This window comes from Saccostrea cucullata, unplaced genomic scaffold, assembly GCF_032062105.1.
Source record: "Saccostrea cucullata isolate Sc308-1 unplaced genomic scaffold, CSIRO_AGI_Scuc_v1 ctg15217, whole genome shotgun sequence".
NCBI lineage: Eukaryota > Metazoa > Mollusca > Bivalvia > Ostreida > Ostreidae > Saccostrea > Saccostrea cuccullata.
In genome coordinates this window covers 1-13,966 of record NW_026917919.1, presented here as the reverse complement: position 1 = coordinate 13,966, position 13,966 = coordinate 1, and the positions used below count along the sequence as shown (strand labels likewise).

The 13,966-nt window shown below is 35.4% G+C and overlaps 1 long non-coding RNA gene across 1 annotated transcript; it reads right to left on the bottom strand.

Moving 5' to 3' along the window:
* Window positions 1-2,159: 2,159 nt before the first annotated feature.
* Window positions 2,160-4,963, bottom strand: LOC134262333 (uncharacterized). The gene is made up of 3 exons (XR_009991004.1): window positions 4,715-4,963; window positions 3,675-3,861; window positions 2,160-2,790 (listed from the first exon to the last, which is right to left on the bottom strand). It is a non-coding gene; the product is annotated as an uncharacterized LOC134262333 (long non-coding RNA).
* Window positions 4,964-13,966: the final 9,003 nt, after the last annotated feature.

Genomic DNA, 13,966 nt, shown 5'->3' with positions numbered 1-13,966 from the left:
TTCACTTTTCAAAAACCTATAACTCAGAAAGTGACGCCTAGAATCAACTCGATCTCATACCAATTATTAGACAACATGTCTGTCTACATTATATAAAAAATCTGTCTTTGGACTCTCAAATATTTTGCTGTACTTTTTACTTAAAGTTGGACATTTTTTTGTGAATTTTCAAATTTTCTCATCCCTGAACTTCAACAAGGAGTTATTTTGCTGATTTAAATATTTTCAAAAATTTAAATTTTGCTGTTGAAAAATACCAGTATATTGTACATTTTTGTTTTCAATCAATAATAATTTCTTAGGGGGTTTAATGGGGTTTTAAGGGGGGGGGGTACCAGAATTGTATTATTTTACATTTTCTTTGAGCAGGGTGATATTCACATACTGCTTAGTACCTGTTTGTCAATCAGTAGACCAAGTGTGTTCTCTCTTATCTTAAAAAAAAAACAACATTTGCTTGATAGATAATAAACCTAGTACACTGGTACCTACTAATAAGTAGATGGCCCCTTTTAATTTGGAGTTCACAAGGTCAAAGGTCAAGGGTTATAATTCTCGATATACCAGTATGTAGATTTTAATCATTCAAAATCTTGAGGACCCATTGCTTGACAAACATCAAATTTAGTACACTGGTTTCTTGAAAAGTAGAGGACCCCTTTAGATTTTGAGGTCACAATGTCAAAGGTCAAGGGTCAAACTGAACAAAAAGGAATATCAGAGCAATTTTCTTGACAGACATATTGTCATGGCAAAAAACTCAAAATGAATAAACACGGAGTGTTAAAAATCAACAAATTAAAACATTTATTACTCAAGCCCTAGAGGGGCTTGAGTTATCTAAAACGATGCTAGGTCATCGATTTACTCAGTTTCAAAACACGAAAATATATTATTTTGGTAGATAAAAATATTTCTAGAAACAAAAATGAAGCTTATCCTGAAAACGTCTGTATATTCATAGATATTAAGTGTTTAATGTCGAATTCTTTTCTATGGCGAATGAACAATGAGTGAAGCCCCGCAGTCGCAACAGTTTCTATACAGAGATTTCGCGCTTTCCTTTGCGTAGGAATCTCAGGTAACTTTCAGTCGCCGACGTTTCGGTCGCCGACAAAGCATCCTTGGACGAGTCCACTGGTGACTGTGAAAGGTGACGCAGGTTACCAAATCGTTAACAAATTCTACAATGAATGGCCAGAAAATGGATGGCTGTGCTCCCCATCTGATATTGTAACTCACTTGCCTGCAAATGATGTGTACTTTGAGTGGCAATAAAATGATAGCACAAAATTAATGATAAATTCTCCCTCATGTACGTTTGTTTTTCTAAAAAAATAGTATCATCGTCAGTTTGGTAATAGAACCTATGTAACTTCTTTTGGATTCGTACGGAATATGTATTGGACATGCCGCACAGCTGGATGAATCCGTAGTCATGTGGATTATTTGCAGCCCGCAGCCCCCCCCCCCCCTTTTAAAAAAAACTTTTCTACAGGCTTGTAACAAGCTATTTGGATTGATGTATATTATTGTTGTCATAGGCGTCGGAAGTAAACTGAAAGGGGGGGGGGCTAAACCAACAAAAACACGTAAACCCCAATTTTCAATGCCTATGTTATGTCTATCTTTGCAAAAAAAAAAAGAAGCACCCCCCCCCCCGGTTCCGACGCCTATGGGTTTGATGTACGTTATTAAGCAAAAAATCAAAAAAAAAGTATATAGTTTGAAGTTTATTAAATGTCATGTATAAACAAATATTTCATTAAATTAAGAAATGGCAACTATCTTCTATAAAATATTCCTGAAAGTGTGTAACGTAAATTCATCTTAAAAAGTAGTACAATTAATTATATTTATTCTAATTAAATTCAATATATGAATTTTGTTTGAATTGTTTCATGTAAATGTATTTTATTCAACGGAAGATTGAACTCAATAGCCCTCATCTTATACCATTTTAGGATATTAATTAATGACACTTCCTAGCTGACTTTCTACAGCTTGAGTATCTCTGACGTTTTGTCAGTAAATACTTGTAATTTTTAATTTCATTGCAGATTAAAATTTGAATATTACTCAATAACTAAGTACATTCAACAACAAAAAAATTACAATGCTTGAATGCTTCCTGATATTTCATATTAACTTCCAAAATTAAAATGACCTTGAAATTGTGTATGCTTGAAAAAAATCTACTTGCTTAAGTATACATGATGGTTCTAAATTAAGGTAGGATTTAAAAGAAAAAATCACAGTTTCCCCAAATCATATTCTGAATTATTTGCTATACCTGTATACAGGAAATTAGTCTTTATAATAGTGTTATATTTGGTAAAACTAAAGCACTGTTGACCTTGAACTTTGATCTTTTCTAACATAACAAACACTTAAAATTTACTCTGAATTTTTGTGTATTCCTGCAAGTGAAACCTGATACATATTAAATATCAAGATATTAACAATGTTTAAGTACATGTACCAATAAAATCGTATAAGTTAACATATATGAAATACCCTGAAATTTTGGCTACTACACACGCTTCTTCAATCATAAACTGTCTTTTTTTCTTCATGTTTGGTACACCATTTGGGTTGATCTTGAGGTCTCAAGCTTTCAAAATCTATAAGGTGTATCCAAACTATTCTGTTCAGTATGACCCCATTTTCTTCCTATGTAGCATCCAATAACTTCTGGAGAAATTTAACAAGCACTGAAATTTCCACTTCTGGTTTAAAGAACAACTGGATTGTCTCAAAATACACAAAAGTAGTACTCAAAGCATGTACCTGTGAAAAAGGACAGTTTTCAAATTAAAATTGAAATAAAACATACTAGACATATTCTAAGATTTTTAAAATAAATGTCATGTTTATGATAATGCTACATTTATATTTATCAATTGAAGAAAATGTCATCAAATGACTTGGGTAAGATTCTTCACAAATTCTTCTGGCTATCTTTGAAGAAAACAAGAGCTTCATATCCTTGAAGTAAAGTAAAAGAGTAGGGAAAATGCATGTGGCAAATCAACAGACAGACAAGGCAATTCCTATCCATGCACTATAGTATACAGTTAGGAAATGGGTATGAGGGAAATAGCAAATTTATGAAATAGTTCTCTGCCGAGGGGAACTTTAAATTTGCTATTTCCCGAGTTCCCATTCCATAACTTTTTTATTATACCGAAACAATGATAGGCGATTTAAATTTTTTTCACCAGATATTCCGACATTTTAAAAAAACCTGTAGAGGCATAATTACAAATGCATGTGGTTTAACACATTGTATGATAAGTGAAGCATCGTGTCCTTAAACAATTAAATTATTTTAAAAAAGTATTTTCACTGACGTTTTGAAAAATTATCGTTGTCTTCATTTTGGTAGAATTCAAGTATGATTTTGACATCGCACATCGAAATGTTTTGACGTCATAGCTACATTGCTAATAACATGACGTCACAGACTCGAGATTCCTAGAACGCCCCACCCTCTGAACACTTTGATAATAAATATTCATGAGGGAGTAGTCCCAGGGAGTAGCTCTGATTTTCCAGGGAGTAGTCTTCAGATGAGGGCAATAATCACTTCTCGGGGAAATAGAGATTTTTTTATGGTATTAATTTATACAGAGTAATTACAGTAGAGGTATAATAATATAACATATCTTTACCATTTTCTCAGCAGTGGTAAGTAATTGGTAATGCTAATGCTGCATCTGCATTGTCTCTCCTCTTCTTATTTCTGGATTCTGTTCACAAAGCTACATTGGAAACCCTATGTAGTAATTCTTTATAGCTCCACAGCTGAAAATCCCATTGTAAAGCCCAGCCCTAACCAGGGAAATGAATTTGAATAATCTGAAATTGCACGAGAAATATAAAAATGAAAGGAAATATTCTTTACAAAGTATAATTTCCCAGACTTATATTTATAATATTAGTTATTTTTTAAACACAAACCTGTCAAAGAACACATGGTGACCTTTAATTTGAAAACTAAAGTCTGCACAAGTATTTGACAACTCTTCTTCCTTTAATCATATATGAAAAGCTGAAAATCATAACTGTAGCCATCTTCATAACATTTCATAAATATCTGAAAAAAATATTTTGTTTAGTGAGATTCTTTATAATCATGCAGCCCACATATCAGGCAATAATGATGATTTAATTGACAGTGAAGACCCACCTATTCAATTCTTAATGTACCCTATTAGTAAACAGTCTTTGAAAACCCTGGACCTATTCAACTTTTCATTCCCTCTTCATCACCCCACAAAGGCTACTTATAATATGCTATTTATAATTCTACAGATGTGAATATTTTGCAATATTGTTGAATTTATACAGATATTTTTATTGCTACATGCACAAGTACCAACCTTGAAATTTCTCTTGACAGGTTTGCTAGGTATATATTCAGGTCCAGTACAATCACTAGATTTAGCCACGTAGGTATTTTTTATAGAAATAAATTACTTTGGTAGCTAAATAAAGCTACTTCATGTAAGTAAATAAAGCTAACTAAGTAGGTAAATCAAGCTACATACATAGCTAAATCTAGTGATTGTACCAGACCTGATAGTGTCTTGTAAAAAATCTCCTCTTGTCCATAATCAAGTCCCCATCAAAATTGTTTATTTATTTATTTTTTTCATATCAATAAGCCTTTTTATAAGGTACATAGTATTATAAACCAAGATCCACCTACCTGTTTCTTTTTCAAATTCAAACATTGTTGATTCGGTATCATCATCACTACATCCGTCTTGCTACCAAATGAATGTTTGCTGTCAGAATCATATTCATCAAAATCAGAGCCAGAATCTGAAGACTCTTAAACAATTCACGCACCTGAATCTTTTTCTGAGGACGTACAAAACGGTAACAAAACGTCTCAGGATGCCATAATGTTTACACGTGGTTACGGAACCGTACATCGATCCCGATGGTTTTCATAATTTTTTATGCCTTTTATACATGGGCCACTAGTATATACGTAACAAATTACATTCACAGGAGGGACAATTTTCTTCAAATCACACATAATTTATGCCTAAAACGATTAGATGACAGAAATCTGTTTATACACTTTGTAAACATAATCATTATCTACCTTCTCTACAGAAGAGCGCAACAGGGGAGATAATTCTAACAAAATCTAAATAAATAGTAAAATACGTTTTTTTTTCACAGGAAAAGCAGGAAAAAAATATCTATAGCTTTTATAAAATTAAAAATAATTCTTATTGTTTATATTTGTAAATATTATACACCAAATTCATTAAAATTACTGTTAATAGTAAAACTTATAAAATCATGAATTTTTCCATCATTTGAATTTGAGGTAATTTCATTACGATATAACTTTTCTGTCCTTGAGAGTCCAAAGGTGGATTTTACATATTGTTGGGATAATATCCTAGAGATTCTTAAATGCACAAAATTCTGAAAAAAGAAGCGTCACTTTCTAAGAAATGTATCCCTGAATATTAACAAAAAATGAACCATTATCATTTCTTGGCACCATGCCAATATCTGTGTCCTCGGGACAGGCTTCTATATAGGGGTTTTACAAAAAAATTGATTCCAGCTTAATTTTGGGACTTATTTCTATGAGAACATGTTGCCCTTTTATTTATGTATTGTTTTTTTCTTTTTTACTTTTAAATATTGAAATTGTCATTTTTACACCAACTTTTTTGCATTTTCCCTTGAATATTGACCAAAATGAATTATTGGCTGTTACTAAAAATAGAAACAACCGATGCAAAAATAAACTAGATGCTGTCATGAGACAGTAATACCCGCACTATCGTGTTTGCCTCTAAATATACACTCATTCATATTGGACTTTCCAAGGAAGAAGTCAAAATAATTCTATAATTATCACCGTACATGTATTCGTCAAATTGAACATAAAATTTTCAGATGACCATATCAACTCTGAGCCTCACATATGTATTTTAAAATACTTAATTCATAACCAGTCTGAAATAACAGAATTTAATTAATGATTGAAGTAAATTACTTAATTAGATTCAAATAAATAATTTTCCCATAATTTGGAACTTTTTAAATTTACTTTCTCAACGACATAAAATATTATTTTAGTACAAAGCGTTTTTGATGAATTTATCAAAATGTGCAAACTGATTTTAGTATTTGGTCGGGAAAAAAACCCATTGAAAATACAACCCGATTAATTTGTAAATGCCTATCCCCCCCCCCCCCCACACACACACACTCTCTCTCACCCTCACATTTTTTTAAAAAACATAGTTTAGTTTATTATGATAGTTTGAAATTTGTTCTTGTACTAAACAGTTTTATTTTCTACATTCACATTGGGTTTGCGTCACCCATTATCATATTTATAGATATCACCTCTCGGCACACCTCGGCCAATTCATACTGGCAACGGAATCAGCAAAGGTTTGTCGAATGAGATTATTTAGCACATGTATGCTGATGATGCAGTGTGGTCAGTTAAAATCATTTGTGTTTTAATTGGATTATATGGATTATATTTCATGAATTCGTTGTCACGACCTATGACATTCGGTAAGTACAAGATTTAGTATAGATTGCATAAAAATAAATAAATGCAAATGGTTAGGTTGAAGTTCAAAAAGGGTCAACATGGTCAAAGATCATCGCATGCCACAGTCGACAAATTTCACATTGTCAAGTTATCTCCCGTTGCGGACATTCAGTATATAACAGACGCAGATCCAGAATTTTTTTTTTCAGAAAGGGGGGGGGAGGTGTCACACCTCAGTCAAAAAAATCAGCCCAAGATTTCCTGAGATGGAAATAAAAAATAATAATAAAAACAATGATGGTGGAGTCCCTGTTTTCTAAGGGGGAGGATGTCCAAAGTCATTTTTATTCTCTACAGTACATATATAGTCTTATTTAAATAACTGCTAATTCCAGGGGGGGGGGAGTCTGATCTCCATAGCCACTGACTCCCTGTACCTGAAATGACAATTGATCTTATGACTCCATAATAGTAGAAAATTTTTTCATTTGACTATTTATACATATTTTGTTTCCTATGTTTATGTATTTTTGTCTGTCCACGGAAACTTTAACCTTGCCCATATTTTTTAAGTGGATTGGGCTATACACATGGCTTCAATATTTCATAGGTAAATTTCTTTTGGCAAAACCTTTTAATGGGTACCACCAATTTTGACCTCTTGATCTCTTGACCTTGGAGTTTGACCCAATTTTACAAGAAAAATACCTTGAACTTGGGGTAAGTTTTGAACAGGTGGTGCTAGGACTTTCATGCTCTTACATGTGTAATCATTGTGATCTTTCAACAGGTATAATTATTTTTGACCTAGACCTTAGAGTTGAATCCAATTTAACTTTAACCTTGGCAATAACTTTTGAACAGGTGAGGAAGTTCTAGGGATTTCTCCCTTTTTTCACATGTGTATTCCTTGTGACAAGACTTTCCCTTTGATACCAACAATTTAGACCCTTTGACCTTGACCTTGGAGTTTGACTTACATTTGAGAAACTTCAACCTTTGCCAAAAGCTGTCATAACAGTTGCTGTCACAACAAACAAACAAATTACTAAAAAAAACACAGAATACATGTACATATTTTATATTCAACAGATATACATCTGGTCATATCTCTAGTTCTCCCTTGAATGAGACATGGTGATATAAATTTTAAAAAATAATTATGAGTTGAAAAGGTTGTGCATATTGAAATATACTAAGCTCTGCGGATGAATTAGATATACCAGTTTAGCTTTATTTTGCTACCCAAAGCACCTTGATTAACTATTTATAAGCATACTGTTTTCTGAAATGTACTGATTTCTGTTGTCCACCTGTTTATCTGCAAACTTTTCACATTAGCTTCTTAAGAACCACTGGGCTAATTTCAACCAATTTACATTTAAATATGCAGGGTACTTTTTAAGCGCCCGGATCGATAGATCCCGGGCGTATATTGTTTTTGTCCTGTCTGTTTGTCTGTTTATCTGTTTGTCTGTTTGTCAACTTTAACCTTGGCCATAACTTTTGAACAATAAGGGATAGAGACTTCATATTTGGTAAGCATACTCCACTAATAAAGTCCTTTCAAATGACTTCAAGGTCAATGACCTTGTGACCTTGACTAAGACTTATATGCTAAAAATAGCTTTTTCCACTGTTTGTCATAACTTTTGAACCATAGGAGATAGGGACTTCATATTTGGTATGCATACTCCACTAATAGAGTCCTTTCAAATGACATCAAGGTCAATGATCTTGTGACCTTGACTGTGACCTATATGCTAAAAATAGCTTTTTACACTTTTTGCCATAACTTTTGAACCATCAGAGATAAGGACTTCATATTTGGTATGCATACTCCACCAATTAAGTTCTTTCAAATGACACCATGGTCAATGACTTTGTGACCTTGACTGTGACCTATATTCTAAAAATAGCTTTTTACACTTTTTGCCATAACTTTTGAACCATCAGAGATAAGGACTTCATATTTGGTATGCATACTCCACCGATTAAGTTCTTTCAAATGACACCATGGTCAATGACTTTGTGACCTTGACTGTGACCTATATTCTAAAAATAGCTTTTTCCACTGTTTGTCATAACTTTTGAACCAAAGGAGATAGGGACTTCATATTTGGTATGCATACTCCACCGATAAAGTCCTTTCAAACGACGGCAAGGTCAATGATCTTGTGACCTTGACTGTGACGGATATGCTAAAAATAGCTCTTTACACTTTTTGCCACAACTTTTGAACCATAGGAGATAGGGACTTCATATTTAGTACGCATACTCCACTGACTAAGTTCTTTCGAATGACACCATGGTCAATGACCTTGTGACCTTGACTGTGATCAATATGCTAAAAGAAGATTTTTTTAACTTTGTTGCCGCCGGGCGCGTAGTGTTTCACAAACACATCTTGTTCCAACATAAATCTTCTTCTCAAAAACAGCAAAGACATTTATTGTCCCCATTTTTGCTAAAGGTAGGGTACATTAAATCTCATTTGTTTGTCAATCTGCCCATCTGTCACAATAAATTTAACCTTGGTCATCATGGTCGTATATTTTGAATGAGAAGAGATAGGACTTTTATATTAAACATGTGTATTAGTATTAAATGGGACAATACCATTCTACATACACTATGATTTTCATTACCCATGATCTTGAAGTTTGACCTAATTTCCTTAAAGAAATTAATTGCTTTGAATTGATCATTTTGAAAGATAAATGAAAGGGCATTCATATTACCTGTGATAAGACCTTCCAAAATGTATCATGACTTTTTGACTCTGTGACCTTGACCTTGAAGTTTAACTTAGTTTTCATTAATGTTGTATTTCCTTTTCATTGAGAAGAGATTTGACTTTCACATTTCAAGTGAACATTACCCATAACAAGAGGCTCCCAACATGCTATGATTTTTTACCCCTTGACCTTGATGTTTTAACAAAATTTCAAAAGAGTGAACTCTCCCAAAAGATGATAAGACCACTGTTTAAAACAAAAAAAGGAGTGCTGAATAAAATGTAAGAGGAGTTCAGGGAAGATGGGGCTTTTTCCATAAAAAAAACATCATTTTTCGACCCCCGGGGCAAAATCAAAACTCCGAAACCTAACTGCACATCTGCATGACCCCACCAACCATCTCCCAAAAGCTGGTTAGGCTACTGAGTAAAATGTAGAAGGAGTTCAGGGAAGACGGGGCTTTTTGGACAAAAAACGTCATTTTTCGACCCCCATTTGACCCCCCTGGGCAAAATCGAAATTCCAAAACCTTACTGCACATCTACATGACCCCACCAACCATCTCCCAAAAGATGATTAGGCTACTGAGTAAAATGTAAGAGGAGTTCAGGGAAGACAGAGCTTTTTGCTTAAAAAACGTCATTTTTCGACCCCCATTTGACCCCCTGGGGCAAAATCAAAATTCCGAAAGCTTACTGCACATCTACATGACCCCACCAACCATCTCCCAAAAGCTGGTTAGGCTACTGAGTAAAATGTAGAAGGAGTTCAGGGAAGACGGGGCTTTTTGGACAAAAAACGTCATTTTTCGACCCCCATTTGACCCCCCGGGGCAAAATCGAAATTCCAAAACGTTACTGCACATCTACATGACCCCACCAACCATCTCTCAAAAGATGATTAGGCTACTGAGTAAAATGTAAGAAGAGTTCAGGAAAGACGGAGCTTTTTGCTTAAAAAACGTCATTTTTCGACCCCCATTTGACCCCCTGGGGCAAAATCAAAATTCCGAAAGCTTACTGCACATCTACATGACCCCACCAACCATCTCCCAAAAGCTGGTTAGGCTACTGAGTAAAATGTAGAAGGAGTTCAGGGAAGACGGGGCTTTTTGGACAAAAAACGTCATTTTTCGACCCCCATTTGACCCCCCGGGGCAAAATCGAAATTCCAAAACGTTACTGCACATCTACATGACCCCACCAACCATCTCTCAAAAGATGATTAGGCTACTGAGTAAAATGTAAGAAGAGTTCAGGAAAGACGGAGCTTTTTGCTTAAAAAACGTCATTTTTCGACCCCCATTTGACCCCCTGGGGCAAAATCAAAATTCCGAAAGCTTACTGCACATCTACATGACCCCACCAACCATCTCCCAAAAGCTGGTTAGGCTACTGAGTAAAATGTAGAAGGAGTTCAGGGAAGACGGGGCTTTTTGGACAAAAAAACGTAATTTTTCGACCCCCATTTGACCCCCCGGGGCAAAATCAAAATTCCGAAACCTTACTGCACATCTACATGACCCCACCAACCATCTCCGAAAAGCTGGTTAGGCTACTGAGTAAAATGTAAGAGGAGTTCAGGGAAGACGGAGCTTTTTGCTTAAAAAACGTAATTTTTCGACCCCCATTTGACCCCCTGGGGCAAAATCAAAATTCCGAAAGCTTACTGCACATCTACATGACCCCACCAACCATCTCCCAAAAGCTGGTTAGGCTACTGAGTAAAATGTAGAAAGAGTTCAGGGAAGACGGGGCTTTTTGGACAAAAAACGTCATTTTTCGACCCCATTTGACCCCCTGGGGCAAAATCAAAATTCCGAAAGCTTACTGCACATCTACATGACCCCACCAACCATCTGCCAAAAGCTGGTTAGGCTACTGAGTAAAATGTAAGAGGAGTTCAGGGAAGACGGAGCTTTTTGCTTAAAAAACGTCATTTTTCGACCCCCATTTGACCCCCTGGGGCAAAATCAAAATTCCGAAAGCTTACTGCACATCTACATGACCCCACCAACCATCTCCCAAAAGCTGGTTAGGCTACTGAGTAAAATGTAGAAGGAGTTCAGGGAAGACGGGGCTTTTTGGACAAAAAACGTCATTTTTCGACCCCCATTTGACCCCCCGGGGCAAAATCGAAATTCCAAAACCTTACTGCACATCTACATGACCCCACAAACCATCTCCCAAAAGATGATTAAGCTACTGTGTAAAATGTAGGAGGAGTTCAGGGAAGAAAAGTGTGACAGACGGACGGACGGACGGACGGACGGACATGAGTAACAACAATATACCCGAACTTTCTTTAGAAAGTGCGGGTATAACAACATATTTCTGACTCTCAATGGGTGTCCTTTAAGTTAATAATAAAAATTAGTTTGTTCTTGAGAGTGCCTCCCAGAGCATTTTTCTATATATCTGCATGGTTTTCTCGTAGACAGGCTCTTAAGAGTATTGATCTTTAAAAATTAAAATATCTGTAAATCAAATCGGATGTGTGTCTATAAGGTCTTTGGTAGCCAATCACAGTTTTTTCAAGACCAAGGACCGGTAGACCTAGCTGTCAGTAGCTAATTGATCCGAAAAATCGGGATGGGCGACAGATAAAGGGAACCGAGAAGAGTTCAGTTATAGCAACCTCAGTGGCATCATACATCATGAGATACCTCAAATAACATCCCTATATTAAATTACAACACATCTGCCAAATTTAACAATTTTTTCCCAGTATGGGATAAAATTGTGAAAATCTAAATAGCATATGGACGCCTGTGGATTGATTGATTGATTTTATGTTATTTTACGTCCCCTCGAGGATTTTTCCCTCATACAGTGACGTCACCAGTAAAGGGCGTCAAATTTAGACCTTTACTCGAGGCATTTATGGTCATTGACCAATGAGAGGCCTTTATTATGTTCCCCAAACGAAGTTGGGGAACATATTGTTTTTACTCTGTTTCTTATTATTATTATGTTCCCCAAACGAAGTTGGGGAACATATTGTTTTTACTCTGTTTCTTATTATGTTCCCCAAACGAAGTTGGGGAACATATTGTTTTTACTCTGTTTCTTATTATTATTTTTCTTCTTCTTCCTGGGTACTTTTTTGTCCGCGAGTGATCTTGTAAACTGTTCACCCGAAGTAGGTAAAATCTTTTTAGGGTTAATAGACATGTTATGTAGATTTGCGGAATCAAGGTCATTTTGCGCGCACGTGCTTGCAAGAGCGCGCACGTGCAATACGTAAAATGACCAATATAATAGATATGGCCGTAACTTTTCTATTTTTTGATTATATGCTTTGAAACTCATTATATAAATATATAAAAGTATCATACACATGATGACATGATCAAAGTTGCAAGATCTTACGCGCATGCACGTGCGCTTCGCTCTGATTGGCTGAAACTAAAGTCTCAATATCTCTCTTGTTTTTGGACGAAATCCTTTGAAATTTTGAACATAGCCATGCATTAGGATATCCTACAACATGATATATAGCAATTATCATGAAAACACGTGCATGCACGTGCGCTGCAATCTGATTGACTGAAACTTTAAATGACTATTACTAGCTTGGTTTCCAACCAAACATGATTGGATTTAGAACATAGAAAGACATAAAGGACTCCTACGAGATGGTATGGTCAACATTTACATGCATGCACGTGCGTGCACGTGCGCTTTGCTTTGATTGGCTGAAACAAAAATCTCAATATCTTTTCTGTTTTCTGACAAAATGCTTTGAAATTTAAAACATAGGCATACTTTAAGAAGTCGTACAACGTGATATATAATAATTGTCATGAAAACACGCGCATGCACGTGCGCTGCATTCTGATTGGCTTCAACTTTAAATGGCTATAACTCCCTTGTTTTTCAACCAAACAGGATGGGATTAAGAACATACACAGGCATAATGGACTCCTACAAGAAGGTATGGTCATCATGCACGTGCGTGCACGTGCAATGAGTAAAATAGTGTAGACAAGATGATATAGTCATTACGCTCATGCAATGTTGTTTAAATCTTAAATGCATAGATTATGCCTATTTTAATGAAACTTACAGGAATATGGTACGAAAAGGGAGTTGGGGAGCGTTTGGGGAACATCTGTAACGGTTCCCGTTACAATTAGCACTAGTTATGTCGCCCCGAACGAAGTCGGGGACGACATATTGATATTGTACGCATGTTTTTTTTATCCAGGCTGTTTCTCGGAGATGGCTGGGACAATCTTCCTGAAACTTTCCTCAAAGGACGATCACTGGTTGTAGTTGTGCAGTGAGGTCGTTCAGTTCCAATATGTCTACCGTTGCCATGGAAACCTGTAAAAAGCGACAAATTTTGTCCGAGAGTGTTCTCTCTGGTCCCTTACACGTTCGTCATGAAACTTTTCTTATTTTAAGGATTAGTATCTGTAGTTCTGCATCTCGTATTTAAAATTTTCATATAATCGATTATTGCCATGGAAACCAGGTGAAAGTAAAAATTCTTTAATTTCGATTTTCTCAATAACTACTCAGGCAATCGTTTTGAAACTTTCAATGTTTATTCCTTGCAATGTGTCAAAGTGATTTCTACTTTCAAAATAATTGTAATGAGTCGCTCACGGTTGCCATAGAAACGAAACAGAAAAAAAGATTCAGATGTACACATGTGTTCTCCAAGGTCTAGGTAA